This window comes from Monomorium pharaonis, chromosome 8 (assembly GCF_013373865.1).
Source record: "Monomorium pharaonis isolate MP-MQ-018 chromosome 8, ASM1337386v2, whole genome shotgun sequence".
Taxonomy (NCBI): Eukaryota; Metazoa; Arthropoda; class Insecta; order Hymenoptera; family Formicidae; genus Monomorium; species Monomorium pharaonis.
The window spans coordinates 8,578,994-8,605,558 of NC_050474.1; the positions used below are offsets into that span (position 1 = coordinate 8,578,994).

At 30.7% G+C, this 26,565-nt stretch overlaps 1 protein-coding gene across 1 annotated transcript in view; it reads left to right on the plus strand.

Moving 5' to 3' along the window:
• The first annotated feature begins 4,060 nt into the window (after positions 1–4,060).
• Positions 4,061–26,565, plus strand: part of LOC105833444 (focal adhesion kinase 1) — a 106,213-nt gene continuing 83,708 nt past the window's right edge. The window contains exon 1 of the mRNA XM_036291568.1: positions 4,061–4,635. The gene's annotated coding sequence lies outside the window, so the exon portion shown is untranslated. The remainder of the gene's footprint in view (positions 4,636–26,565) is intronic.

The following is a 26,565-nucleotide window of genomic DNA, read 5'->3' on the forward strand; positions in this document are numbered from 1 at the left end:
GCAGATTAAATATCTAAAATAAATATATCAAGCGACGCGGTAGCAGCGTGACGCTAAGTACATAAAAAATCGTGCCACGTGACGCAAATATCACGGCGCTATTAAGCTTTATCTGGAATTTAGCTGTTAAATTCACTTTCAGTTAAAATATCTCAAAAACTAAAATTATAATCAAAAATCTAATGGCAATTTTATTATATAATATTGATGTGACCTTTCGATTGCGACCGGTCCGATTAAAATTGATACACTCAATTCTGAGATCTCGAGATCTCTTGCGCGAAAAAGCTCACTTGAGTTATTTTCTACAGATTCACATGTACGCACACACGTGAAGTCAGTTTGTGGTTCAAGTGGTTTCACAAAGTGCTTACGTACAATTTTATAAAATTAAAATAAAATTACACTGACGCAAAAAAAGGGACACAAATTTTGACCGAATTTTTAGGCAATTTTAAAATTACGGAACTTTGCAAAAAATCATCCAAATTGCACGAACTTTTTTTAAATTAGAGGGCAAAGACTCTACTTTAAAAATTTCTACGCGAAAGTTTGACTTGTTAAGTGTGACCTTTTTATATCGCATGAAAACAAAACGTGTTTCTTTTTTATTAAAAAAGTAAAAGTTGGTAAATATTTCGATCAGGATAACATATGTCAAGGTCAAAATCATCGGGGCCGGTTCCCCTGATCAAAATATTTACCTAAAAGTTTATTATCATTTTTCACAAATTTTTCGTTAAAAGTGCTAATGTTAATTCAGATTCTTATTTAAAACTTTTTTCTAAGTAATTTATAAAAAAATACACGTCAATACGATATTGTTTGTTGATTATACACGAGTTTGAAATTTGCACTGCATTTTAAGGTATTTTAACGAATAAATACAGCATTTTTTTGATATCGTGAAACGGTATCAATATGACATTGATTTTATTTGTGTTTAATTCAATCATACCGCCATCATCAGAATGACCTAATGTGGTCAGTATATTGTGAACGTTTCGTCTTTTTTCGAGTCACTTTCAATATGTCACATAAGAAAAGCTATTGTAGAATGATTTTATAAAAAATTATAACGATCTTGTAAAATAAAATAAATTTATGCACGGTAAAAAACATTTTGTTAAAATTGTTTGTGTTAAAATTTTTCCTTGTTTAACATATTGTTGTTGTGTTAATTCAAGTAAAATGTTAAATTATTAGAATAACTGAAAAAAGTGTAAAAATAATACAACGGGCACGTACTTTTAATTTTATATAATAAATATGTTCCTTATTATTAGTGACAGCATTTAGCTGTTAAAATTGATTGAAAAAAATGTGGAGTTTACTCTACAAGTCCCGCCAGTTAGTGCGCGGCGCCGCCGATAGGCGAGCAAGCGGCTAAACTTTCTCAGGAGTAAAATGCAACCGACGCGCCATATAAAGACCATTTGCAGCGTGATTAAGGTCAACCAAAAATAGTTCACTTCAAAAAATTTAGAGAACACATATAAAGTTCTTGTCGATGATTTTGAAACAATCTATATATGCAATTGTAAGAAATTTTTTTCAGCATTTCTAAAATAATTATTATTGAACATATATGATATGTTAAATTAACGTGTTAAAATAATATTATATAATGTTAAAATAACGTATAATATGTTATTGTAACACGGTTATATATCCCAGATTGCACAAAATATTATCATAAATATTTATAAATATTTTACAAATTTATTTTCAAAAAATATTTTTTAAAGATTATCTAATTATTTTTCATAAACCATTTAGAAATGATACAAAAATTATTATGGACAATATATTTTTATAGAATATATTTTTAAAATGTACTGAAAAATATTTATGGTATATAAACTTGAAATATTTTTTTATATTCTTTAATAATAATGGAATAAATATTTATTTTAAATATTTTCATAAATGTTTATCATAATTTTTTTTATACCTGACAAACTCGGACATAAAAATATGTACAAAATATTTATCATAAATATTTTTCCTTATAAATATTTTATAAATATTTTGTGCTATCTAGGATGTTACATTAACATTATTATAATGTTAAAGTAACATGTTAGATGTGTTACTTTGATATAATTTTCTCATTAAATTGTTACATAAAAATTATTATGTCAAATTATAAAATTTACATTTATTTTTATGGTAAATATAACATAATATTTATGTTGTTATTTAACATATGCTTAATATGTTAAATTAACACCAAAATTTGAGTAGATGATTTGGAACATGTAAAATGTGTTAAATTTAACACAAAATTTTTTACTGTGTGGAAGATTCTTTTTTATTTTTGATACCCCGTTGAAAAGATATGAGATGGAAATCCAGATGGTTATCCACATATGGATAACTATATGGAATCCATACAAAACCATCTAAAATCTATCCACATACCTATGGACAGAGTAATGAAAATGCAAATTAAAAAATAATGCATTACTTATTATTTTTTTAATAAATAATTATTTCTTTACTCATTAATTATTAAAAAAGTAACGCGTAATGAAAAAAATCGCATTACTTATTTCAGTGCTTGAGCCTAGTTGCCCTTTTCGAGCCGATTCCCGAACGCGCCGCCTCCTATGCCCCCACTACCGCGCGCGGCCTTGACGGCCGAGCCGCCGATCTCGCCCGTACGCTTTGTCTCAGGAGCAGCTCTGAATAAGAAATAGTGCCCTGCATCACAAAATTCATTAAAATTACTTTAAGTAAATAATTTTTGTTTTTATAAACAAAAAAGTACTAACTTTTTTATTACTAATTTATTTTATGTAGTATAACAATATGTAAAAACATAATATGTAAATTAGAATTTTGACAATAGTTTTCCACATCACCCGTGAGATACTATTATTGATGCGTTTTTTTTTTAAGTGGTTTCCCCAGTAGGCCTAATTCACTAAAAGATGAAATATAATATACAGCTTGGCAGGAAAACAAAATTTTATATATTGTAAGATATATAAAAACGACAGGAAAATTAGAAGAATGCCAAGCTATATATTATATTTCATCTTTTAGTGGATTAGGCCTACTGAGAAAACCACTTAAAAAAAAGCATCAATAAAAATACCTCACGGGTGATGTAAAAATTAAACTATTGTCAAAATTCTAATTTACATATTATGTTTTTACATGTTGTTATACTACATAAAATAAATTAGTAATAAAAAAGTTAGTACTTTTTTGTTTATAAAAACAAAAATTATTTACTTAAAGTAATTTTAATGAATTTTGTGGTGCAGGGCACTATTTCTTATACAGAACTGCTCCTGAGACAAAGCGTACGGGCGAGATCGGCGGCTCGGCCGTCAAGGCCGCGCGCGGTAGTGGGGGCATAGGAGGCGGCGCGTTCGGGAATCGGCTCGAAAAGGGCAACTAGGCTCAAGCACTGACTTATTTCAAAAGTAATGCGTAATAAAAAAAATCGCATTAATTATTAAGAAAGTAATGCGTAATTAAGGATATTCGCATTAGTTATTGAAAAAATATTTTTTAATGAAACCGTAATGCATTACAAAAAGTAATGCATTATTTAGAACCCAGCCTGTGGATAACCATCTGGATTTCCATCTCATCTTTTCAACGGGATACTCATCGACAAGATAATATTACCTCGTCGATGTATTATCATCGTGACGAATCTCTTATTACTTTCTCATGTTTGTTTCCTATCTTAGCCGCAATATTACTGAGAGGGCGTTAACGCGCAGCAAATTTTTCGCCAGACACAAACTCTCGTAGGGCCGACGGTCTTTAATAGTATCTCATGAATGATATCGTATAGGTTTTGTATAAGCAATTAAGGCTGTGTTCCAAAATTCACTGCCAGTACTAAAAATTTATAGTATGTGTAACGTGGACTATAGATTTTCACTGGCAATGATTTTTGGAACACAGCCAGAATATCATCAAGTGACAGCTCTACATATTAAAAATAATTTTATTGTTTTTTATATGAATTCGACCGTTTTTCTTTAGTTTTGGTACGTATTTTAATTTTGTAAAAGAGTTTTGCGATTTTATAAAACTATATGTATAATTAAAAGGATTTATGTATGTTTCTTTAAAAAATGTCGATAAAACCGACTTTATATGACCGAGCGGGTGAATCAAGTCGGTAAGTCAAAGCTACTACTAGAACCGAACGTACTCTTGGCAACAGCATATGTATCTATTATCGCAAGATGGCGCGTCGCGGCGTGTCATGTATTGACAGGTGCCGCGGCAGCATGGCGACCAGTGTTTACGACAACTGATCGCGGTCGATCGAATCTCGCGCGGTACTCCGGTCGAGTCAACGGCACACGGCTGTTTGCGGTGACTGTCGGCGGTGACCGCGTTTCCTCCCGGTCGACACAACAACGGCGACGACAACGCGCGCTTCGAGAGTTGACGTTCGCGCTCCCGACAAAGCGCGATCCGCACAAAATCCCTCCTGCAACACGCAACGTCGTGCACGGCAAGTGGTGCGTGGTGACTGGCTGGACGCGGTGGTGCTCGTCACAGGGATCACGTCAGGTGGTATAAGGAACTATTCCCTTCGCGCCTCGTTGGATCCCGGCGCGCGTCGCAGACTCCTTGAATACCATCGTCCTCGTTATCGTGAGTACCAATTCGAGAATATCCATTGATTAACTCGTGGCGAACAGCCGCACATTGGCGGTGCCCGGGTGCGTTCCTGAAGTGCCGCGCAAATTTGACAACGGCGCGGGGAGAGGCCATCTTTGAGGCCGCGATTCTCCTCCTCCGGCCCGTCGTTCACGCCGGCGAAGGAGGATCGTGATTACGCGAGTATCCGTGTTACATAAAACGGCCGGCCCGGACGGCGGCCGAACGTGGGACGATAGCGCGAGTAAACCGGCCCGCGCGCGCGCGCGCGCGTGTGTGTGTGTGTGTGGGCATGCAGGAAAGGCCCGCGCGCCCGCGAGATTCTCGCCAATTGTCTCACGATTCGAAGGCCGCGCCGAAGGCCTTCTCGCCGTCTCGCTCGATTCATAAAAATCTTGTACGCCCCATTTTTTCCCCGACGTGATCAAAGTGGCCCAAATGGAGCATCGTCGCGAGGGAAAACAGCTCCGTCTCTTCCTATCGGAGTTTTGCCGATGCCGGCAAAATTCGCTGGCGATTCGTCCGTGCGATAAATATCGAAAAACATTTCCTTGAAGCGTGGCGCGTTTCGCAGTTTACAATATTTAATTACAATTTGTGAACCGAGATCATTTCGTCGCGTAATATATGATATCGAGAATCGCACAAAACAGTTGTCATGCAATACTTTCCTTTCGTGGAGTAAAATGATTTTTGGCAATGTTCATACATTCGTGTTTCTACAAGGGCTTCAAGCTGCCATTTCTTTTTTTTCTGAGATTTTTCCCGTAAGATTTTTTGCGTTTACATTTTATTTTCGTCCCTTGACGTCATGAAATCGACTTACATAATGCATCCGAAATTTATAACTTATTTGACCGGCGACTTTTATACGTAAAAATTGTTGCGACCGTTTTGACCTGCGTATTGGTACTATATTATTCTGTTTTTCTATTTAATGTATGCGTTTTATTTTATATTGTAAACGACGGAAAAACCTAGAGGCTCCTTAGGTAGATTTAAACTCGGGATCCTTGGTTCCATAAACTAGTTGTTCTCTCACTGCTACGCCACGCAGCTCCAACTACTCTTATTTTTAATTTAATTTAATTTAATTGTGCATCAGTAACTACGAAAGTATTAGGACATACATACAAAGATACATAAGAAGTGAAGCGACAGCGTTACTGGTGCTATAAAGCCCACCCGAACAACACAAAGAAAACCTGATCGATTTAATGCAAAGTTACCAGTAAGCAGTTCATTACATAACACTATTACACGCTTGAATTCTACAGCTACGACTACAACTACAACTATACTACAAATAGAAAGTATATATAATTTTATGATCTATAACATATAAAATTGCAGTGGCACTACTAAACAAAGAATGAAGTAGCGACGCTTTTCTATTCCATCTGCTTATAAGTCCCTAATTGATTAGAACCTTATGATTCTATTTTACCGAGATGAGTCTCCCGACTCCATATATCTTACATTATGTATAATCGGCAAAATTGATAACTCTATATTGTTAATTATTAATGAACGAAAATGACTTAAGTATAGTCGAAACGTCTCGAGACGAAATTATGTTCTAGATTAATAAACTTATATTTTTTATCTATTAATATTTCTCTATTATCTATTAACAAGAGCTCATTTTTTACCTGTTTTTAATATTCATTGCTTAGAAAATCCGAATCTGTTTAATTTATTATATCTACATTGCAAAACCAAGTGTGTAATATAAATGTGTAAGTGTGTAAAATTACACACTTATGTAATTCAATTTTCTGTGTAACAATAACACACTATGCTGCGTAAAGATAATGAATTTACACATTTGACCATGTAGCAGTACACATTTCCATTTTTAAATGTGAAAACGTGTATCTCTAAATAACTCAAATGTGTAAAAATACATGCAAAATATAACTTTACACATTTAAATCTTGTTACACATGAATTTCATGTGTAACTACCCAAGTGTGTAATATAAGTGTGTAAGTGTGTAAAATTATTATATATATATATGTATATACGTTTATTACATTTGGAAAAGAGATATTTTATCTATAAAATTCAACATGTTTATGATTAATGAACAATATTAATGAACACATAAAAATTAAACATAAAAACATAGAAAAAAACTTTTTTAATTCTTGACATTATAAACCGTGCAAACGTCTTTTCAAGTGTAAATTTAGTAGTAAGGGAATAAAAGAAAAATTACTATTTGTTGTGCATAATTTTAACTAGATTACTTGTTCAAAAAAATCAGGATAAACTTTCTAATTTAATACAGTAAAATATATATAAAAAAAAATTTTTTACTTGATTGTGGCAACAAATTAATAGCTCATAAATTAATATAAAATTTAATTCATATGTATTAATACGTATCTATAAACATCAAGTGTTTATAGATCATCGCAAAGGGTCCTGTAGGATCTTCGAAGTCAAGCAACGTCGGCGGAGGGAGGGGGGTTTACAATTGGATGGATGACCGTTTTTCTGATCGCAGAAATTAAGCAATACTAGACGTGTAATTGTTGTTGGTCTGTATTAAATTAGGAAATTTTTTTATATAATGGATACACAAAAAATTTTACCGTAGCGTAGTGAGATTTTTTATATAAACATTTAAATATTATATATGATTTAATGTATAAATGTGTGAAAATACGCAGTAAAGTGTGTACACTTACACCGATAAAGTGTGTAACACGATTACACACGTACAGACGTGTAAAAAGTGACTACATGAGTTTACACTTAAAGTGTGTAAAACTACACACTTGAATTTGCAGTGTATATTTGGCGTTTAATATATAAGTAGTTTTATGCTACTCCAATGAGGATTGCATTATATTTTTCTATTAGATACAACTTTCCACAAACAAAAAGATAACACTTGCTACGTTTTAAAATGTCTTACATTTTTTCGAAAAATTAAAAATATATATCTTAGCGATTTAAAAGTTATTTTATCTGTTTTATTTTAAAATATTATTTAAATATCTTTAGAGATATTTTTTAGAAATGTAAAAACATCTTATGTGGCAAACATTTTAAAAAATGTTTTTCTGATATTCTGACAGAGACCTTCAGAAATTCCAGAAGTTATTTTCAACAAAACTTTTAGACAACTTTTACAAATTTTTTAGAAATCTTGTTTGAAGATAATTATCATTGAATTACTGTGCTATTATCAGAAATTTATTGAGAATCAAACCGAACGGTAATCACCCTTCGATTTCGCTGCGTCACGTCGTTATCTTGTCATTATCGTAATCAGCAATAATAGGAAAAATGATTGGTCACGCGGTCTCACGTGTATACGATTGCCTGCTTGGCATAGTTTCTCCATCCATGGAAGAACGCGGTTGCTTCTACGTACGTATATGTGTACGTAATTAAATTTATCGATCGCGAAAGGAGACGTCGCGACGGCATTCGGGAATGCGAGAGCGTTCGTGAATCGTTCTCGCGTTTGTCGCACGCTCTTTCCCCCTTTTATTTCGCATTTCGTCAAGCGTGGCACCGCAGAGAATGCAGTTCCGGCGTTGAATTGGAATATCCGTCATAAATAATTATACAGGATCGTCGCAGCGGTCTGACGACCGACTGCGTGATCTTTCTGACACAGTTTCCCTTTTTCGGAGGGACTCCATTTTTCCGTAACGAGACGGTTGATTAACAGTCTCTTGCAGTTTCTTTAAATTAAAACTGATCGAATTAAATTAAAATGTTAAGCTTCTATTGTGACGATTATATCTGATTCGTTTATAATATTCTTACTATTATAAAGAATATTAATACTATATTATAATATTTCTAAAATTCTTGGTTGATAGACTGTATATTACTTGGTATATTATTAGAAGGTTGTATGGGAAAGAGGAATTAATACTGGAATTGATACTGACAATTTCTTTTGGCTACATTGAATCATCGCCATACGCATTATGAATTCTGTGGGGAGATACAAATACAAGTACACAAATTAGAATGCGTATAAATTAGAACTGCGCGAATAGTTTGAATTCGAATCTAATTGAATCGAATCCACTGTTATTTTGATTTCTCGTTGAATCTGAAAGAATTTGAATTCATTTAGTTTAAGAATTTCGAATCATTCATCAATCATTATTCGATTTAAAATCAATTGCTTTCTTTGTTTTATTTATATCTACGCACTTGCGATCAATTTTGCGTTAACGCGTATCAATTTTTATATTTGATTGTCAATTTCTAAAACTTTTTTATTATTTGATCTTATAAACCGTTAAAAAAATAGTCAATTATTAATTTGTTTTATTTCATAGGTTTGTATCATAATTTTATAAAATTTAGAACAAAATTAAAAGTTGATACGTTATATTTTTTTAATGACGTACATTACTATCACTTCAATAATAACATTATAATTTGTTTTCAATATTTATTTATCAGTTTAATACTCTTACACTTATTTTCTAATATCTATTATCTATTTAATATATATAAATTTTTATTTAGCATATCATTTTTTGTAATTATTGTTTAAAATTCTCACGATTAATTTCTTGTCTATTACAAAAGGATTTGCAACATTATTGGAAATACTTTATACATTTAAATTACTATATGAGATAAATTTAATTTGAATTCGATTTGTATTTGAATCAAAAGGAATCATGAAAATTTTCTCTTATTCATTTATTTTAAAGAACTGATCATATTCTATGAAAGATAATAAGATGTCAGAAAATATTCTGGGTTTATTTAAATATTTTTTGCTATGTATAAATTTATGTCATCTCATTAATGACAATAATAGATCAAAAATAATCTTTAAAAAAGAAATTGCTGTTTATATCAGAGATTATATGAAAATATATGTAAAATGTATTTAAAGATGCATCTACTTTTTAAGCAGTTTAGATATTGTGTTTTATATTTAGCTACAGATACAGACGCTCCAATTCGAATGTATCTTAAATACCCATTTAGATGTACAAAATGTATCTCTTTATATGTACTTAGATACTAACATTGGTTTTATTGTTAGATGAAATTCAAATGTCTGATATATAATTTATCCATCTCCATGCTTATTTGACAAAATTTTTTTTACAAATATAATACTATATCAATATCTTTTCTTTATTTTACAGCTCAATTAATAGCCTCTTTCTCTTGTTTATATTATAAGTATTATATATTGTATACAATAAAACCAATATATTTATAAATTGTCTCTCATAAATCGCCAAAACTTGCATATATACTTATAATACATTTGTAATATTAACGTTCCAAAAAGTAACTTTTAAATATTGTAATGAGACTAATTAGTTTCTATTTTTTTTATGCTGAGTATTATTGCTTTATTGCGTCACAATTTTTAAAAATTTATAATTAAAATTACAAAAAAGACTATTTTTACATACTTTGTCATATTATAATTATTGTGTGTGACGTCCTGAAGAAGTTTTATTGCAATTAAAACGGCAAAAGTATGAATTTTTAGCCTTTAAAAAAAATTTTTTGTATTGATTATGATTAATAAGTTATTTATTTAAGAGGATAAGATATTTATTTATGATTAAGTATAAGTATATGTGAAAACTCTTTATGTATGCTTTATTTTTAAAATCATACATGATTTAGGTTTTATTGGTTAATTTCATTATTTTATATTTGTTATCATAGCTTTTATATTCAGTATTATGAAAAACTTTTATATATAAATTTTTGCAGATATTCGGATATTTTAATTTAAATTCTGACATCCACCATGTTAAATCCATTTTTAATTTGTTAATTTTAATATTGAATTCATATTCGGCGACCTAGAAAACTTAAAGTTTAAAGAAATATGATAGAAAACTATTTGGTAAATCGTCAACGTTTAACTGTGATATTCTTATTATTTATAACCGACAACAAAAAATTCTTTTGAGGATTGAAAATCCTATAATAACGTATTTAATTTTGATTGCAAGAAAGTCGTAGCACGTAGTTATAATAATAAAATACATGAAGATAGTACAATTTGAATATACAATTCAAAAACAAATTTGTGTTTAAAACTACGAAAAATGACTAGTGTGATGTTATTTTTTATTGATCTGTGTAATATAATCTATTTAATATTAAAGTAGTTTACTATGAATTAATGATGCGTGCTTAATCGCTTAATGCATGCATTGTTGTATTTTAATACACTTAGAATTAAATTTGACTGAAAACAATTAAATTCAAACATGTAAGTCGGATCAGCATTCTGAACAAGTACTTTGCTTTGTTCATCAAATAAATTTTCAAGCGAGTTGACCTACGAGATTGGGCTTCTGCCCCATGATTGTTACAGTGTCGCCGTCGTGTCGGCACTTGTACGGCTTTTATCACTTTTACACATGGCCAGAATATAACATCTTACAAAAATCTCGAATGCCTTGCATTTTTGCGACTAATAAATGTTATACTTAACCCGTACCAAACAGCGTTGATTTACGTTTCTATTTACCGAAATGCTTGAAATGTTCTGCAATTCTTTTAAGTTATTTTACTCGAAGATAGCGGATAGATTACGTGAAAGTATAACTTCTGATATCTGTAATATCAGTGTCGTACTATTGCATTAATTGTGATATCGGAATACGAGGCAAAATCTTGACAGAGTTTATTTCATGAAATAATATCTCACATACTATATAGTTCGTATTGCATCGTAGAGTCGAGTTCCGTACCACGCTTTAATAGATGATCACGTAATCCTCGCAAACGACGCGATTCTCGTCCTTATAACAAACGCCGATATTCCAGTTGAACGCAAATTATTGGATTGGATCGGACGAGACGTGTGATTATATAATACACGCGATAACTTAATACGCACATTCGTGTTGAAGAAACTCGTCGACTCTTGACAATTTGCAAGTGCAGTTGTTTTCGATTCTCGTATTTGCTTTTCATCAATTTATTTATACATTGTCGACGTCATACCATGGACTACAGGATATCGGACAAGATGCAGAGGCTTAAAAGCGGGAAATCACTTAAATCTTGTTCTGGTTGTCCGCGCGAAGGCCGCCAATCGTCACGAATATCCGCGCCGCGACTGCCGTTGTTAAGATTAATTATATGCCACAACAGCTTGAAATGATCTATTGTGTCTTAACAGCCGTGTCACATGCTCCAGCCTTGAGTGTAAGTCGAGGGAATTGACCTCGAACCGGATCTGAAGTCCTTTTTCTTCGGGGAAGGGTAATGTGAAATTATAAAAGGGTGGTAGGTCTTGCATGTCATGCTAAAAGTCTATACTTCCAGTACAACTGTGACTGTTGTATTGAAATATTTTGTTTAAATATTTTTATGATTAAACCCCAATCTTTTCTAAATATATTTAAATCTTAAAAGACTATTTTTGCTTTCGGTACTCTTTAAATCTCGTAAATGAAATATATATATCATTTTAAAAGAATGAAAATTGAGCTTAGATCATTTTCGAGAGATTTTTTACTGTACAAAATTTGAAAATATAAAGAAGGGGGTTATAAATCACCATTTTGTTTTATTTAAATAATTTAGTAAATATTTATGCGACATAATTTTTGTTGGTGCAAGTGTGTTAGAGTTCTACCAATTATGATATAAGAAGAAGTTGTTAATTATGTTCGTATATTCTTCGGATATATGTAGCGAACATAGTTAAAAAATTACTAGAGAGAGAAAGAAATTGCGGTGGAACCTGTAAGTGGATATAGAACTCTACCAATAAATATTAACAAAATCATTTTTATTTCTGAAAAATAAAAAAGTAATGCTCTTTGATGGATCTTGCACGTAATATCACAAAAGTATCAATACCTAGTACATAATATTACTTCTCTAATAATATTACTACTCTCTCTCTCTCTCTTTCTCTCTCTCTTTCTCTTTCTCTCGCAATCAAAGTTTGAATTATTAAAAAATAATAATAATATGATAATCAGTTTTTGAAAACTCAAAAGAAAGAAAAATTTCCTTATATAATATAAACTACTTTGCTAATATCATGTACAGGCACCGATGTGAACCTGGCGCCCATCATTAATTTAAAAAAAAGGACTATGAGTTTGATTGTACTTTGTTTGTACCCGTTTGTCCCGTTTGTAATTTCGCTTATACCTCAAAGGGTTAAAAAATATCAGAGGGTAAATAAATGGTCAGCGCTCAACTATAAAATTTTTTAATTCTGTTTATGCCATTCGAAAGAGAATCGTTTATACCTGTTTGTACCTCCGTTAAAATCGTTTGTACCTCAAAAGGACCGGAAGTACAGACTTCAAAATTTGCTCACGAGGTAATTTTGACATTTTTTGACATATCGAAAAGCCAAAGCCATTCGAAAGAGAATCGTTTGTACCTGTTTGTACCGCAGTTAATTTTGTTTGTACCCCCAAGAATAAAAAAATACAAAATTATTAAGAAATGGTTAGTGCCCAACTTTGAGCTACTTAATTTCACGTATACCATTTGACAGAAAATCGTTTGTACCTGTTTGTATCTCTTTTCATTTCGTTTGTACCTCAACTGGTTCGAAATTACGCTAATTTTTTATTTTTTTGTATAAGAAAAATGGCACTTCTGCCATTTTTTGAGATATAAAAAAATGCCATTTGACGCAGAATTGTTTGTACTCCTTTGTATCACTTTTCATTTTGTTTGTACCTCAACTGGTTCGAAATTGCGCTATTTTTTAATTTTTCAGTATATGACAAAATCGTACTTCCGCCATTTTTTGATCGAAAAACGGCAAACTCCATTCGACGCAGAGTTGTTTGTATCCGTTTGTACCATTTTTTGTTTTGTTTGTACCTCAAAGGATAAACAAATACGAAGTGATTGAAAAATTGCCAGAACTCCACTTTGAGATACTTTAATTTCATTAATAAAAAATAGCGTAATTTTGAACCGGTTGAGGTACAAAGGAAATGAAAAGTAGTACAAACGGGTACAAACGATTCTCTGTTGAATGATGTAAGTGAAATTAGAATATCTCAAAGTTGGGCGCCAACCATTTTTTAATAATTTTGTATTTTTTTTTTAAGTACAAACGAAATTAACTGCGGTACAAACAAGTACAAACAATTCTCTTTCGAATAGCTTTAGTTGTTTTTCGATATCTCAAAAAATGTCAATATTATCTCTTCAGCGAATATTAAAAAGCTTGTACTTCCAGTCTCTTTTAGGTACAAACGATTTTAACGTACGAACGGGTACAAACGATTTCTCTTTCGAATAGCACAAACAGAATTAAAAAAGCTTATAGTTCAGCACTGATTATTTTTTACCCCCTGGTATTTTTTAACACTTTGAGGTCAAACGTACAAACGATTTACAAATGGTACAAACGGCCCATATAGGGTTTTACTAATGGTCAAATCCTGGTCCAAGCTTGGTTGCCAGGACGCCAGCATTGGCGCAATATTGATAACCAAGACTGGTCCAACAATGAGAATTTAATGGAGTGATAACTTCGGCCCAAGAATGGTTAATAATATACGGCCAAGCGTCACAATCAACATTGGCCCCACTAATGGTTGACACTCCACGCCACTATTGGACCAATAATGGCATTGCTATATTGCCAGATGTATTCACACATATCCTTAGGGTCTGAGCAGAATGATTGACTTATAATTTTAAGTCAATGTTTTATGCTTTAAGTTTTTGTCTTTAGTAACACACAATACTGTCTTGTATCACAAGTGGTACGAAGTTTGTATACATGTTTAATACTTGAGACACAAAATAGTATTGTGCGTTACTAAAGACAAATCCTAAAAGCATAAGACATTGTCTTAAAATTACAAGTCAATCATTCTACTCAGACTTTTAACTTTAAAAAATTTGAGCAAGCCTTATTTTTAGGAGTTTATCCAAATTTTATATTATTTTGCGACGTTTGTGTTATTATAAATATTTATATATTGATAAATTTTTTAATATTTTTATATTTATTAAAAACAAATATATATATTATAATATAAAACTATAAACTAAAATAAAATTTTAGTGTTTATAACATTAAGCAATATGTTGTTTTGGTTTTAATATTATTAGTTTTTATATTAAAGATCTTATTGTTGTTGTTCTTGTTGCACTCTTTGTTTTCTACCGCCTTCTCTATCGCCCGCTCCGGAGAACCATACATCGATTTGACCGGTTTCTTTATGTCCAATGTATCGCCAAATTTGTTTACCAAAACGTCTGTAAAAAATATTTTAAATTACAATTTTTTACACAAGTTGTATAGGTAATAAAATATAATATTTAAAGTAATATATTTCACCTCTTACGCATTGGTATGTCATAGTTTTACTGAAATTCTTTTTTGACTGTCCACGAATAACTTTTCCTGTACCGGAATACTCAAGCTCAACAGATTTCCCCATTACTGATTTCATCATTTTTGCTATGCAATCTTTCACGGTACATTCCCCAGCAGTGATTATGCTAAATAATCGCATCTACAACATTATAACAAAATATTGAATTAAAACACATATATACTAGTAACACTAGTTTTTGCGTTGTATTTTTTATGTATTTTATGTATTACAGAATATTTTTTACCAATGACTTTTTCTTTTCAAGTCTACACAATGCATCTTTCAGATTCAAGAAATCATTTAATGTCACAGTAGGTAATATTATGCCAAGGGATTCGTTCAACACTTTAATATTAGGTTGTGGAGCGACAGATTGATTGGCAATGACAATAGTTTAACTTCAGTGATTTTTCTTTCCAGATCATATAAGATATTTCTTTTGACAGAAGTTATTTGGCTAATCAGTTCGTTCCGAAGCTGGTCGAATTTTGCATCTATATGATCTTGCAGGGCTATTAAATTATCTGAAATTAAAGAATAATTAAATAATGAATTAAAAATTAGAATAATTTTAAGTAGTATACTGAGAAAAAAATCTTGTTGACATGATTAAATGCATTAGTATTTTTTTTTAATTAAATAATCATTTAAATAGACATGTACTTAAGTTAAAATTATCAATAAATATATTTAATTATTTTATAAATATATTTTATTTAACATATTAACTGTATATTTTGTTTATACGACAAAATGTTATTTACACTAACTAATTTGCAATTAATATTATTTACACTTATATAGGGCTATTTTTTTAAACAATAATTTATTTTATCTAATCATGACAACGAATGTTTCCTATTTTAAAATAGAGATATGAAGAGATAAAGAGATATGTTTATGTTTATGTGTTTTTTTTATGTTTACGTTTATATATTTATGTTTTTTTATTATAGCATTTAATATAGCAAAGTGTACAGTTTTTTTATCTGAATGGTACCCAATCATTTGCCAAGCATGGTCCACAATAGAATGCCAATCATCAGGTACCATATAACGGGCCAAGCATCGGCGTTATTGCAAAGACTGGCGTTCCTATATGAAGGGTACAAACGAAGTACAATCGAACTATATAATCCTTTTTTTTTTAAATAATGTTGGGCGTCAGGTTCACATTGGTTGTACAGACTTTCATATTCTCGAACTTCACAATTGAACGTATTTAACAGTATAAATAAGCGGTGTCTTTAGTTTTCATACACATACACACGCACACACACACACATACGCGCGCGCGTGCACACACATATATACACCCAACTAATCATTTGCTGTCTAATTGTTAGCAGATTGCTAATAATTTCTTGAGGAATCAGGCTGTCAAAACCATGCCTACTATGTCCTCGAATGCGCTCAAATTGCAAACAAAAATTGTCATCAAATTCTGATATCAAATTGGGTGTAACACCAGAACAGATTTGTCACTAACTTTGGTGTTTGTTGTCAATCTGTCATCAATATTTTCAGCAAATCTGTTCGCAATTTACTATTATGTATTTTGATGATAGATGTTGCTAAATATTTGCTGAATATTTGCTAACTGTTCTGTGTTTGATATCAGGATTTGATGACAATTTTTGTTTGCAATGACAAGATATATTTCTCATTTGCTGCCTTTTTGGTAACAGAATCTGTTGCCAACATTTGTCACAGCAGAAACAATTATATATATATATATATATATATATATATATATATATATATATATATATATAGGTATGTGTGTAAATTTAAATAGTTAATTGAAGCTGACTTGATCGTTAATCAAACTCAAAACATTTTTAAAGCTGATGATGCGGACAGCGAAAGTTTACTATCATGCAAGAGGTTAGCAATTCTATCATTAATCATCTTGAGACCCGTTTCAAACTTATTAGTCACTTTAATACCCGATTCATTGTAATTAACCGAAATCTGTAATCGAAGCATCGATGTTTGTTATTACTCTTCGCTGTTTATTTCCGTTATTTCGGTTCCTGAAATTTTTGTAATTCTTCCCGATTTTAAATCCTGTGAGCTTCATGTCCTTATTCCTCCGACTCGATTTCCTCGTACTTGAGATCAGATTCAGTTTTTGAGAGCTTTATGTCCTTACCGCCCAGTTTCTGAATCAAACTCGTCGATTTGTCGATTAATTTCTTGCAGAGCTGAATATAATTTTTCTTCCTTTTCGAGCGGTTATTGACCAAAGCATCGATCTTGTTCGCATTCTTGTTCGTGTTTTTTTCCCCGATGCGACGCCGACGCATCCAATCCAAGCTGCATATTTGCCTTGGTAAACTTCTCTGTTATATCCTTAATATTCGGGATGTACAAGTGGAAAACACTTGTTTCTCCTATTTTCTTCCAGCGTTGCGTCTCTGGAATCCCTTGTCGGGCTTTTAGCCCATTTTTCTTCTGACGAAAACTCTTTGGAAGCTCTCTTACTTGACGGTGACTTGCTTTGTGACTATTTTATTTGATTCGCAAACTGGACGTTCGTCGAAATACCTCCATGAATGGAACTTAACGATTTTTTGATTCGAATTTTTAATTCGACCTTTGCTTGAAAACCTACGTTTAGTTTTGTCGGATATTTTTATAGAATTTACAGGCTTTAATACTACTAACGGATTCAAGGAATCGTCCGCAAGTTTATATTCGATTTTCCCATTATCTACGTGATTTTTTTTCTTTTGGTATGCCAATGATATTTATTGAATTGTTTAATTGTTATTGCGGTTGTTGCTGCTTTTCCAAGATCATAGGGTACAGTGAGAAAAAAATTATAAAAAAATTACCGTGCTCGACTATAAACCGAGTGCAAACGTTTCTTTTAGTGTAAATTTTTAAGGAAATAAAAAAATTTTTATGTACATATTCAAATAAATGGATTAATTTTTAAAAAATCATTAGGATAAAACTAATTTTACATTTTTGAATTTTTATTGATTGTTTTACCTGACTAATTTTTTCTTTGTTAACTATACGGATTATAATATAAGTAATAAAGTTTTTCTTCTTGCATTTTACTTTTTTATCTCTGCGTTTAAATATTAATTGTATAACATATTAGAGAGCCATACGTTATTACAATCCACTTTAACTAAACAATGGAGTTTATAACGGAAATTTTTATATTCGAGACATCGACTTTATTTTTTAATGTAACACCCATCATGGATTGACCATTTTCATGAATTCTATCTGCGAGACATACACAGTTTTTTAATATCTGACACACATCTTGGATTAACGGTCTGACAAAATACATTGTTGTTATGGATCTCAATGGACAATACATGACTCTACCAACAAATGCTCTTGCTATTTTACATTGAAATGACTAAAGAAATCTATGTGCATTTTTATTGCGTGTTTATTCAGCGTTTTTTGTCTATGTAATCTGTGTCCGTTTTTGTAATATTGAAAATGATCTGATGGCAGATCGAAACGTTTACTTGTTGTAATCAAAGTTATAATATATTTCCTACGCTAAGATCTTGTAGTGGCTCATTAGCCTCTTTTTTATTTATTTATGATGTTTTATCATTAGAGCCTATTATACATAAATTTAAAATTTCTAACTTAATATAATAAAAAATTTATAAAAAACAATTGCACCCACATTGCTACACATCACAGTACTTTTAACGAATTTTCTAGAAACTATTTTTTTTTCTTTGTGTACCCTAAATTAGGATATGATGGCCATATGGAGAAGATGACCAATGGCTATAATTTCTCCAATAATTATTAAATAATGTGTTCTTTTAATTATTTTCAAACATAGTCAATATTTACTATAGTTTATGTGCGTATTTTATTTGAAATAACAACATTGTGAATATTATATCATGCTTTTACTTTTGACTGCCTGCAAAGTTTTTCATGTGTTTATTAAAAATTGCCACAACATCGAATAAATTATATTACAGTTGAGCTATCACAATTAACGTTAGACACATAACAAAGGTATGTAAATTGTAATGTATAATTGTATTTTTTTTTCTATTTTTTAAATAAATGCTATGACTATCTTTTATTCACAGTTCTGATAAGATTCCTATAACATTTTTCGGGCTAAGTTTTTATGTATATTTAGAAAAAAAGACGAAAATTAAGTTGCCTAATATTTTAAATTTAATATAGCATAGATTTTTTTTACTGATAATGAGTTAGACACATAGATGTTTATAAATGAACATTTACTATTAAAAATGTTTAAAAATGAAATTAAATGTGTGATGATATATGCCAATAAAATTAAATATGTAAAATTTAAGTTTTTTTATTATTTTATAAATGTTAAATACATAAAATATGTATGGCAAACTGTTCTATAATATGCGATGATATATGCTAATAAAATTAAATATGTAAAATTCAAATTTTTTAATAATTATTTTATAACTGTTAAATACATAAAATATGTATGGCCTTCTTTTCCCTAAAAATTGTGAAAGATTGCCAATATTTGTTTCAATATTTTGATAATATAAAACTTTTATTAAGTATTTTCTCTTTAACGTTACATGCTTTAAACTTTAGTAAAGTAATATACCAAATGCTATTTAAAAAATAATAAAAATAAAAGTATGTTTTTTTGCATTTTAGAAAACTAGGGCCATTATACCCGAGTTTATCCTAGTCTGAAAAAATACAATCAAACTTGATGCATCGAACAATATGGTTTGGCAAAGAAAAAGACCGACTATGATAATAACAGCTAAAGAAAAACCGTAAAAGGAAAATTAAGAGCGCTCATCTCGATTTGATCAAGCGAGTTTCCGTTCGTTGGACGAACTAATTCTTCGATTTCTTTATGTATCCTCGAGCCACAATTTAACTTTTCACGACCGATATAGTCACACTTTTTTTATACATTTTGGTTTTAATGGCGCATCGCATGTAATTTCGTCCATTTACGATGCATTGTCTGTGCAAATATTATCTTTGCTATTTAAATTTGTTCCGGTCAGTGATTGCATTGAGGACCGTTCTTAAACCTTAGATTAATCCTTTTATTTATATACTTACTTTAAAGCACTTTAACTTTTACACTTTATTGTAATTATTGTAAAAAATTTTAAAAAAAGATTAATTTTTTAAATTTCTTAATGAGAAAGTAACATGAAAACATTTCTTCTTCTGCGGAAACCTTAATAATATTTAAATTTATTATTGTCTATTAGATCTATTCATTGTTAATTTCTCTTGCTAATTATCCATATGATTGCACAGCGTCGGAAACATCTTCACGATTCTCACCGCGAAATAATTTACCGGTCAATGTTACGTTCTGCCATTCATCGATTCAGCCGGATTTTCAGCTATCGACGAGTTAATGATATGTGGCTTAAAAAATTTATAGCGTGTATAATCGAAAGTTCGTGTTCGACTCTCTCATCTCCTTGCCTTGATGTATACTTACATCCTGTTTGATATGGCCTGTTTGACGTACTATTACAAGATAACGTGTATAGATCAAATTAATTAAACATTATCATTGTTTTCGTAACATTATTATTGATCAAAAAATATAATTATTATAGGCTTTCTCAAGCCTATAATAAATGTTCAATCCGCTATTCTCTTTTTTTACTTCATTATCTTATTATTGTAAATATAACGACTAAAATAACCAAAAGCCTATCTTGAACATGAATCAAGATATTAAAGATAATTTTTATATTGAAATGAGAGAACTTTTTTTAATTATTATAAATAGTTATTTTAATTTATATAATTGATATAATTTTAATTTAATTTTTTTATTACAATTATTTTTTCTATACTTGAAATAATATTTACTCTCTATGGCTAATTTTCAATTTGCTCTTTATCTTTTTCTAGTTGTAAGAATTAGAAAAAGATAAAAAGTAAGTTAAACTAAAATCAAAGTTAATCTACATTGGTGGAAATGGACACAAGTCTCGTAGAATAAAACGTTACTCTAACAGAATTAAAATTGGGCTTATGCGATTTTCTAGTGATTTTTTACTGTATGATATTTAAAGAGTATAATTAACAAATTATAGTTTTAAAATCATTATTTGCCAAATAATATTATTTGATTATTATATTATATTGAAATTTCCAGATAAAATAAAAATAAAAAATACAGTATTAATTTAATTAAAGAAATTAACAAGTGCATGTTTTCTACAGTCGCTCCACACATTTCGGACGATATTGCTTTACGAGATATGATAATTTTTGATAATATTATTCTTATGATAAATATACTTTTTTTTTATTAGCACAGAACAACGAATGAGTTGTGTGCGAATGCGTCGTTGTGCCTACGCATGATGCCATTTATAGTGGTTCACGTTCATATTTCCGGTCACGCGATTGTCCGGTCCTTAATTAATTATTGCCGCGATCATCAACCGATCACTGACATAGAATTGCCACGCTTGAAATTTCTTTTTTCTTTTATTTTTTCTAAAAAACCTTTGAAATCGCTTATTAATTAATATAAATAATGAGAAGTTAAATAGGAAATAGGCAATAGGAGAAAGTTAATTGCTAAATAGGTACTGATGGTTGCCTAATTCGTTAAATTTATTAATATTGTATTTTTAATTTATCTAAACAATATTTAACAACAAAAATATAAAATAAATGACAAGTGAGTAATATAATTTAACAGGTTGCATGCATTGTTTCTATGTATTCTAACAAACTAACAATATTTTTAAAAAATTAAATACAACTGATGTTAATTTTTGATTAATTTATGTAGTTAATAACGTATAATCATGTTATTTTATTCAAGAAAGTTGAAAATATTTTACATTTATGATATACAAATTCGCAATTGTAAAAATTAAATTGATATTTTTATAAAGTCCATTGACTTTACTAAATTAAACCACTACAAATTTTATTACAATAAATGATGCCATAGAAGAGTTGCATCTCTTTTTTAATGTAATCCTTGTATAATTATTGTCAATTATGATACAAACTGAATATTTACTTATACTACACGATTAATAATAAAGAATATAATCTATTAAAGTTTTATTATTCTTTATAACATTCAATAAAAAAATAATGCTTTTAAATTTCTATATCTGTATAATGTTTCTCCCTAAAATGACATACTTGTTTTATACAATTTGAAACGTTTGCATACAGTTTTATTAAATACAAATTATCTTATAAAGTAATAAAGTAAAATGTTTAAACATTAATTTATAATAAACAATAATTAGTTGTCATTTTCTCAATCTTTTAAAATCAAACATTATTGTTAATTTGTGAGATTAAAGTAACGGTCTTAATTATGGGTCATCTTAATAAATCGCCTGCGCAGGCGCGTGTGAAAGAGAAGGAAACACATCTTATATCGTACGTAATAAGCCCTATCCCCACTCCCAAAATTTGTGACAATCCTCGGTCTAGATATACAATGTGTGCTTTTTAGCAAGACACAGTGTAACACAGTATTCATTAGTGTGAGAAAGAATATATCAGTGTGTCTCACACTATTGGACACTGTGTTACACTGTGTTTTGCTGGAAAGCATCCAATGTCTATGGAAAAATGTGTAGCTTCGAGCGCGTTGCAATTAGATGTTGAGAAGATAGTAGAGGGCGCTCAAGTGCGGATAGGAAGTGGGGGTAGGCAATAAATACGCGTCGGGAGTGCCGAGAGCGTCAATTCGTTTTAAGCAGTCTCACGGAGCACATTGTAAATAATAGAGGCGTTTAAAAGAATAATTGCATACTTCAATGCTTTTGTAGAAAGGAAATTGGACATCATCGAGATGCTGCCCAGCGAATTTTCTAACATAATATTTAGAATGTTAGACAACTGATCTTTCCGATCTTCTCGGGTTTCTCAAACGTGGAGAACACTGTCGTTGTACGAAGAGAGACGCAGGCAATCGAGCAGAAAGAATTTTAACATACGATGTTGATCCCCCTGTCGAATACCATGCAAGCAGAGTTTTGACGTTTAAGTTAAACGAACGAAATGGGAACTTTTTCCCGAAAGATTCTTGTCGGTCTTGCCGATCGTTCCGCACATTTAACAACTTTAAAAGTAACAGAGGCAAGTCAACAAAAGCATACACAAAAAATGTTTTTAAACGATGTATAATAATAAAATAATATATGTATTCCCGATGAAATTAAATATACCAGACATATATAATAGTTCTTGACTTCATCATCCATGTAATATCTACATTCAAAATTGAAATAATATTTGAAAATATTATTATTCAAGCAATGTTATTTAATATGAATTAACGATGTGTCAAATATAAGCATTATTTTATTGTTCCTGATTTATTTTCAGAAAATGTTATTACAAGAAATGATATTCTACTCTTTAAAAACAATGGGAAATATTTAAAAGAGATACCCAAGATAATTGACCGAATAAACATTGAAAAAAATTTTATGCTTTTTAGAAACTAATATAATAATTTTCTTTTTTTTTTATTTTTATATGTTTAAAATTCTGCAGTTTTGTTCAAGAATTTTTTTATGTTATCATATTTTAGAGTTTTCTTTTAATGTTTGTAGACTAACACTTCTTCAAGTAGCTTAGAAATAGTTTCAAAAAGAAGAAAAATAAATCCCATTTCAAATCTGATTCCAGTAATAATAAATCTTTTATTACACTTTTTTTTTTAACGTGCAACTTGTTAACGCAGAGCAAGAAACGTATAACATTCTTAATAACATTAATGTGATATTTGCAGTAAATGAAGAATTTAATGTATTAAATAATTGATTCTTTTTTCATTAAATTATAAATACAATAAATATTAATTAATGATATTTTATATTTCTAATTATATTATCTTAATTTATAAATGTGATATTTATAAAGACGATATGATTTAAGTAATCCAGTATGATTTAATCTACCGGTTGCTTAAATCTTACATTTACAGCAAAAAGATTTATAATAAATTAATTTGTTATTGGTGAGAAATTGAACATATAATAGTAGACAACTTGAAATATCAAGTTACAATGTTTATTTCCGCACAAATTAGTGGAACTAAGGTAAAAATATTATAAAAATAACTTAATGATATGAATGTGACAACTTTTTTATTTATGTGAATGCGTCTATTATATCTCACTTCGAAGCGCAGTGTACATTTCACATCTCTATGCCGGAAGTCGTAACCGCACGTCACCCATTGTCATGGCTCACTGTTTGCTCCTTGCGATAGGTCGTAATCTTATCCCGTGATTCTTCATACCTACCGTGAATGTGATAAGAAAATCCTTCGTCTTAAGAGTTCTTCTCGCTTGTATCACTTTAGATTAATTGCCTTAATGTGCTTTGTTAATTACAAAATAAATAATTAAGCGCAAGTCTAACGACAGTTCTGCAAAAGTTTCAGCCAACTTGAAACACTTTATTTTAGATGAAAATTAATGAAATAAATAGAATTAAATAATTCTTTAGAGAGAGAGGATAAAATTATCATATTTTTTTGGACGTGACAATTTTTTTATAATAATAATTACACATTTCTTGGCATCATATATAGTTTTATTACGCTGTGGCACGCTGTGACATACTCTAGACAATTTGCGAATTGACATAGTTGAGACAATTTACTCAACGGTATACGAAATTTCCATCTCGCGCGATCTCACAATTGCGCGAGCCAGAGCGTCGTCGTCGAGGAGGCTTACGCGTTTCCGGTAGAAATAATTTACCGCATGTCTCACGGCGACTCGGTCGAATTACGAAGATGATATCAGTCATTTTACCACGGTAATTAACGCCACCAACCATAGACGCGCGAACAACCCCGAGAGCTTTTGTTCTCCGATGAACAAGCAAGATGCATGTATCGCGATTAAATTGCGCTATCATTAATCATTCAAACAGCATTCGGTAAGCATGCATTTAATTCGATTTTCTCGACTTATTTATTCGTCGTCGAATACTTTTCTTTTGTTAGTCACTTTCTTCGTCTTTTATCGATTAAACTAATGAACAATTTTCAGAACTCTGGACAGAATTGCAACACGACGAAGAATATTTATATAAGTAACGTATTGATTTATTGTAAATTACAAACGTACGATTGATTGAAATAATTTAGTCAAAGAATGCGATAACAGGGTTACACTTTAGCTTTGTACGTTCTTTCGCGTCGCTTTACGAAATACGACTTTAAACGTTCGTCGAGGGAAAAGAAGGATTTACGACGGAAATAATTTTCGGAGCTCCTGAGAGTTTATTCGGCACCGTGCGCTCTTAACGGCTACCATCTCGTAAAATCTTCGCGCCACACTCTGCCTTTCTTCCTCTCCCCGGTTCATTGACTTCGTTTACGGCGATTGCTCATTTTTGATTTTTTTTTTGCATAATTTGCAAGTTACTGTAGAAGAGTATAATTTAACCTCTGCGCGAGGACCAACAAAAATACTTGACAATTATTCAAACATTTCAAATAAGTTCTTATCGAACACGATATTACGATAAATTGAATATTATTGCGAAGATATTGTTCAATGAACGTTAATGTAATTTGTAATTGTCTTTAATTAAATATTTTTTATGTATTTGTGAAGATATATATAGGTTTTTGTATTTATTTTTTATATATCTTGTGTTTTAGATATAATACTTCATATAATACTTCATAAAATAAATTTTTAATTGATGCAGCACATTTGCTAGAATTATCTTAATTAAAAAATTTTGTATTTATAATTTTTATATATTATAGTCTTTACATTTTTGTATATTAACAATGTTTTATATTTTAGTTAATTACTTAATTTTATTTTAAATTATTATACATAGTGAATTCTTACAATAATTCAACAACCTTGGCTCTACATTGTTATATATCCGATAACTGGGACATTTATCTTATTATTTTTTTGTTCATAAACGATTTTACATGCGGAAGAATATTTAGGCGAACAAGTATGCATCGCTCGGAAATCGGCCGGTCGGCAAAACAAGCGATTTCGAGTATCGGTGCGCTCCGCACGGCGTTTTCTTCGCTCCGCGTTCCAAAGTTGTTTCGCGCCGCTTTTTCTGCGACCGATAATAAGTGGTCGCACTAAATTGGCCGATCATTTCAGGTGAGTCTACCTATGCGGACTTAGTAGTTAACATCCACTTCCGTCCGGTTATTATCCCGCGGGATATAGTCTCCTGCGTCTCTCCATTCCCCTAGTTGCCCTCCTTACACCTCGTAAAGGATAGACATCAACGGTTAAATAAGAATATGCGAGGAAATACGTATTTCTTTATTTACTTATCACGGAAAAGATAATTCATCTCGTTGAAACTTTTTTTCTCGAATTTCTTTTCGCGCGACTTTGCGTAGTCCAGTTGAGCAGTCTAGAAAATGATTTATCATCAAAGTCGAAAGCATTCCACGTGCAATTTCTCGACGCGTGTCGCGTCTCCGCCTTTCTGTCGTTCCTCGCCGCATCGTTTTTTCTCCTTTTTTGCGTTTTCGAATGAGGCGAAAACGAGCTTCTCATTCTGCTCCTCAGACATTCAAGCTACTTATTACGCG